The sequence below is a fragment of the Schistocerca cancellata genome, chromosome 1 (genome assembly GCF_023864275.1).
Source record: "Schistocerca cancellata isolate TAMUIC-IGC-003103 chromosome 1, iqSchCanc2.1, whole genome shotgun sequence".
In the NCBI taxonomy this organism is placed as follows: Eukaryota; Metazoa; Arthropoda; class Insecta; order Orthoptera; family Acrididae; genus Schistocerca; species Schistocerca cancellata.
In genome coordinates, this window is record NC_064626.1 from 91,875,531 (window position 1) to 91,882,169 (window position 6,639).

The following is a 6,639-nucleotide window of genomic DNA, read 5'->3' on the forward strand; positions in this document are numbered from 1 at the left end:
TATTGCTGCCTCGGGCACCTTATGGTCGTTCTCCTGTGAGTCTAGATTATCGAATGGGACGCAAAACTGATAGTTAATTGTAACGTTCAGGGCCTCCTAATGACGATGGAACACTCAAATTGCGTCCCGATTCAATACATCGTTCTCCAGGCGACTTGTCTCCAAGGGTCTATTGCTGCCTCGGGCACCTTATCCTCGTTCTCATGTGAGTCTAGATTTTCGAATCGGACGCAAAACTGATAGTTAATTGTAACGTTCAGGGCCCCCTAATGACGATGGAACACTCAAATTGCGTCGAGATCCAATACATAGTCCTCCAGCCGACTTGTCTCCATGGATCTATTGCTGCCTAGGGCACCTTATGGTCATTCCCCTGTGAGTCTAGATTATCAAATCGGACGCAAAACTGATACTTAATTGTAACGTTCAGGGCCTCCTAATGACGATGGAACACTCAAATTGCGTCCCGATTCAATACATCGTCCTCCAGCCGACTTGTCTCCATGGGTCTATTACTGCCTCGGGCACCTTATGGTCGTTCTCCTGTGAGTCTAGATTTTCGAATCGAAGGCAAAACTGATACTTAATTGTAACGTTCAGGGCCTCCTAACGACGATGGAACACTCAAATTGCGTCCCGATTCAATACATCATCCTCCAGCCGACTTGTCTCCATGGGTCTATTGCTGCCTCGAGCACCTTATGGTCGTACTCCTGTGAGTCTAGATTATCGAATCGGACGCAAAACTGATAGTTAATTGTAACGTTAAGGGCCTACTAATGATGATGGAACACTCAAATTGCGTCCCGATTCAATACATCGTCCTCCAGCCGACTTGTCTCCATGGGTCTATTGCTGCCTCGGGCACCTTATGGTCGTTCTCCTGTGAGTCTAGATTTTCGAATCGGAGGCAAAACTGATACTTAATTGTAACGTTCAGGGCCTCCTAATGACGATGGAACACTCAAATTGCATCCCGATTCAATACATCATCCTCCAGCCGACTTGTCTCCATGGGTCTCTTGCTGCCTCGGGCACCTTATGGTCGTACTCCTGTGAGTCTAGATTATCGAATGAGACGCAAAACTGATAGTTAATTGTAACGTTCAGGGCCTCCTGATGACGATGGAACACTCAAATTGCGTCGAGATCCAATACATAGTCCTCCAGCCGACTTGTCTCCATGGATCCATTGCTGCCTAGGGCACCTTATGGTCATTCCCCTGTGAGTCTAGATTATCGAATCGGACGCAAAACTGATAGTTAATTGTAACGTTCAGGGCCTCCTAATGACGATGGAACACTCTAATTGCGTCCCGATTCAATACATCGTCCTCCAGCCGACTTGTCCACATGGGTCTATTACTGCCTCGGGCACCTTATGGTCGTACTCCTGTGAGTCTAGATTATCGAATCAGACGCAAAACTGATAGTTAATTGTAACGTTAAGGGCCTCTTAATGACGATGGAACACTCAAATTGCGTCCCGATTCAATACATCGTCCTCCAGCCGACTTGTCTCCATGGGTCTATTGCTGCCTCGGGCACCTTATGGTCGTACTCCTGTGAGTCTAGATTTTCGAATCGGAGGCAAAACTGATACTTAATTGTAACGTTCAGGGCCTCCTAATGACGATGGAACACTCAAATAGCATCCCGATTCAATACATCATCCTCCAGCCAACTTGTCTCCACGGGTCTATTGCTGCCTCGGGCCCCTTATGGTCGTACTCCTGTGCGTCTAGATTATCGAATGAAACGCAAAACTGATAGTTAATTGTAACGTTCAGGGCCTCCTGATGACGATGGAATACTCAAATTGCGTCCCGATTCAATACATCGTCCTGCAGCCGACTTGTCTCCACGGGTCTATTGCTGCCTTGGGCACCTTATGGTCGTTCTCCTGTGTGTCTAGATTATCGAATCGGACGCAAAACTGATAGTTAATTGTAACGTTCAGGGCCTCCTAATGACGATGGAACACTCAAATTGCGTCCCGATTCAATACATAGTCCTCCAGCCGACTTGCCTCCATGAGTCTATTGCTGCCTCGGGCACCTTATGGTCGTACTCCTGTGAGTCTAGATTATCGAATCGGATGCAAAACTGATAGTTAATTGTAACGTTCAGGGCCTCCTAATGACGATGGAACACTCAAATTGCGTCCCGATTCAATACATCGTCCTCGTCCTCCAGCCGACTTGTCTCCATGGGTCTATTGCTGCCTCGGGCACCTTATGGTCGTTCTCCTGTGAGTCTAGATTATCGAATCGGACGCAAAACTGATAGTTAATTGTAACGTTCAGGGCCTCCTAATGACGATGGAACACTCAAATTGCGTCCCGATTCAATACATCGTCCTCCAGCCGACTTGTCTCCATGGGTCTATTGCTGCCTCGAGCACCTTATGGTCGTTCTCCTGTGAGTCTAGATTTTCGAATCGAACGCAAAACTGATAGTTAATTGCAACGTTCAGTTCTTCCTAACGACCATGGAACACTCAAATTGCGTCCCGATTCAATACATCGTCCTCCAGCCGACTTGTCTCCATGGGTCTATTGCTGCCTCGGGCACCTTATGATCGTTCTCCTGTGAGTCTAGATTATCGAATCGGACGCAAAACTGATACTTAATTGTAACGTTCAGGGCCTCCTAATGCCGATGGAACACTCAAATTGCGTCCCGATTCAATACATCGTCCTCCAGCCGACTAGTCTCCATGGGTGTATTGCTGCCTCGGGCACCTTATGGTCGTTCTCCTGTGAGTCTAGATTATCGAATGGGACGCAAAACTGATAGTTAATTGTAACGTTCAGGGCCTCCTGATGACGATGGAACACTCAAATTGCGTCCCGATTCAATACATCGTCCTCCAGCCGACTTGTCTCCACGGGTCTATTGCTGCCTTGGGCACCTTATGCTCGTTCTCCTGTGAGTCTAGATTATCGAATCGGACGCAAAACTGATAGTTAAATGTAACGTTCAGGGCCTCCTAATGACGATGGAACACTCAAATTGCGTCCCAATTCAATACATCGTCCTCCAGCCGACTTGTCTCCATGGGTCTATTGCTGCCTCGGGCACCTTATCCTCGTTCTCCTGTGAGTCTAGATTTTTGAATCGGACGCAAAACTGATAGTTAATTGTAACGTTCAGGGCCTCCTAATGACGATGGAACACTCAAATTGCGTCGAGATCCAATACATAGTCCTCCAGCCGACTTGTCTCCATGGATCCATTGCTGCCTAGGGCACCTTATGGTCATTCCCCTGTGAGTCTAGATTATCGAATCGGACGCAAAACTGATAGTTAATTGTAACGTTCAGGGCCTCCTAATGACGATGGAACACTCTAATTGCGTCCCGATTCAATACATCGTCCTCCAGCCGACTTGTCCACATGGGTCTATTACTGCCTCGGGCACCTTATGGTCGTACTCCTGTGAGTCTAGATTATCGAATCAGACGCAAAACTGATAGTTAATTGTAACGTTAAGGGCCTCTTAATGACGATGGAACACTCAAATTGCGTCCCGATTCAATACATCGTCCTCCAGCCGACTTGTCTCCATGGGTCTATTGCTGCCTCGGGCACCTTATGGTCGTACTCCTGTGAGTCTAGATTTTCGAATCGGAGGCAAAACTGATACTTAATTGTAACGTTCAGGGCCTCCTAATGACGATGGAACACTCAAATAGCATCCCGATTCTATACATCATCCTCCAGCCAACTTGTCTCCACGGGTCTATTGCTGCCTCGGGCCCCTTATGGTCGTACTCCTGTGCGTCTAGATTATCGAATGAAACGCAAAACTGATAGGTAATTGTAACGTTCAGGGCCTCCTGATGACGATGGAACACTCAAATTGCGTCCCGATTCAATACATCGTCCTGCAGCCGACTTGTCTCCACGGGTCTATTGCTGCCTTGGGCACCTTATGGTCGTTCTCCTGTGAGTCTAGATTATCGAATCGGACGCAGAACTGATAGTTAATTGTAACGTTCAGGGCCTCCTAATGACGATGGAACACTCAAATTGCGTCCCGATTCAATACATAGTCCTCCAGCCGACTTGCCTCCATGAGTCTATTGCTGCCTCGGGCACCTTATGGTCGTACTCCTGTGAGTCTAGATTATCGAATCGGATGCAAAACTGATAGTTAATTGTAACGTTCAGGGCCTCCTAATGACGATGGAACACTCAAATTGCGTCCCGATTCAATACATCGTCCTCGTCCTCCAGCCGACTTGTCTCCATGGGTCTATTGCTGCCTCGGGCACCTTATGGTCGTTCTCCTGTGAGTCTAGATTATCGAATCGGACGCAAAACTGATAGTTAATTGTAACGTTCAGGGCCTCCTAATGACGATGGAACACTCAAATTGCGTCCCGATTCAATACATCGTCCTCCAGCCGACTTGTCTCCATGGGTCTATTGCTGCCTCGAGCACCTTATGGTCGTTCTCCTGTGAGTCTAGATTTTCGAATCGAACGCAGAACTGATAGTTAATTGCAACGTTCAGTTCTTCCTAACGACCATGGAACACTCAAATTGCGTCCCGATTCAATACATCGTCCTCCAGCCGACTTGTCTCCATGGGTCTATTGCTGCCTCGGGCACCTTATGATCTTTCTCCTGTGAGTCTAGATTATCGAATCGGACGCAAAACTGATACTTAATTGTAACGTTCAGGGCCTCCTAATGACGATGAAACACTCAAATTGCGTCCCGATTCAATACATCGTCCTCCAGCCGACTAGTCTCCATGGGTGTATTGCTGCCTCGGGCACCTTATGGTCGTTCTCCTGTGAGTCTAGATTATCGAATGGGACGCAAAACTGATAGTTAATTGTAACGTTCAGGGCCTCCTAATGACGATGGAACACTCAAATTGCGTCCCGATTCAATACATCGTTCTCCAGGCGACTTGTCTCCAAGGGTCTATTGCTGCCTCGGGCACCTTATCCTCGTTCTCCTGTGAGTCTAGATTTTCGAATCGGACGCAAAACTGATAGTTAATTGTAACGTTCAGGGCCCCCTAATGACGATGGAACACTCAAATTGCGTCGAGATCCAATACATAGTCCTCCAGCCGACTTGTCTCCATGGATCTATTGCTGCCTAGGGCACCTTATGGTCATTCCCCTGTGAGTCTAGATTATCAAATCGGACGCAAAACTGATACTTAATTGTAACGTTCAGGGCCTCCTAATGACGATCGAACACTCAAATTGCGTCCCGATTCAATACATCGTCCTCCAGCCGACTTGTCTCCATGGGTCTATTACTGCCTCGGGCACCTTATGGTCGTTCTCCTGTGAGTCTAGATTTTCGAATCGAAGGCAAAACTGATACTTAATTGTAACGATCAGGGCCTCCTAATGACGATGGAACACTCAAATTGCGTCCCGATTCAATACATCATCCTCCAGCCGACTTGTCTCCATGGGTCTATTGCTGCCTCGAGCACCTTATGGTCGTACTCCTGTGAGTCTAGATTATCGAATTGGACGCAAAACTGATAGTTAATTGTAACGTTCAGGGCCTCCTAATGACGATGGAACACTCTAATTGCGTCCCGATTCAATACATCGTCCTCCAGCCGACTTGTCCACATGGGTCTATTACTGCCTCGCGCACCTTATGGTCGTACTCCTGTGAGTCTAGATTATCGAATCAGACGCAAAACTGATAGTTAATTGTAACGTTAAGGGCCTCTTAATGACGATGGAACACTCAAATTGCGTCCCGATTCAATACATCATCCTCCAGCCGACTTGTCTCCATGGGTCTATTGCTGCCTCGAGCTCCTTATGGTCGTACTCCTGTGAGTCTAGATTATCGAATCGGACGCAAAACTGATAGTTAATTGTAACGTTAAGGGCCTACTAATGATGATGGAACACTCAAATTGCGTCCCGATTCAATACATCGTCCTCCAGCCGACTTGTCTCCATGGGTCTATTGCTGCCTCGGGCACCTTATGGTCGTTCTCCTGTGAGTCTAGATTTTCGAATCGGAGGCAAAACTGATACTTAATTGTAACGTTCAGGGCCTCCTAATGACGATGGAACACTCAAATTGCATCCCGATTCAATACATCATCCTCCAGCCGACTTGTCTCCATGGGTCTCTTGCTGCCTCGGGCACCTTATGGTCGTACTTCTGTGAGTCTAGATTATCGAATGAGACGCAAAACTGATAGTTAATTGTAACGTTCAGGGCCTCCTGATGACGATGGAACACTCAAATTGCGTCGAGATCCAATACATAGTCCTCCAGCCGACTTGTCTCCATGGATCCATTGCTGCCTAGGGCACCTTATGGTCATTCCCCTGTGAGTCTAGATTATCGAATCGGACGCAAAACTGATAGTTAATTGTAACGTTCAGGGCCTCCTAATGACGATGGAACACTCTAATTGCGTCCCGATTCAATACATCGTCCTCCAGCCGACTTGTCCACATGGGTCTATTACTGCCTCGGGCACCTTATGGTCGTACTCCTGTGAGTCTAGATTATCGAATCAGACGCAAAACTGATAGTTAATTGTAACGTTAAGGGCCTCTTAATGACGATGGAACACTCAAATTGCGTCCCGATTCAATACATCGTCCTCCAGCCGACTTGTCTCCATGG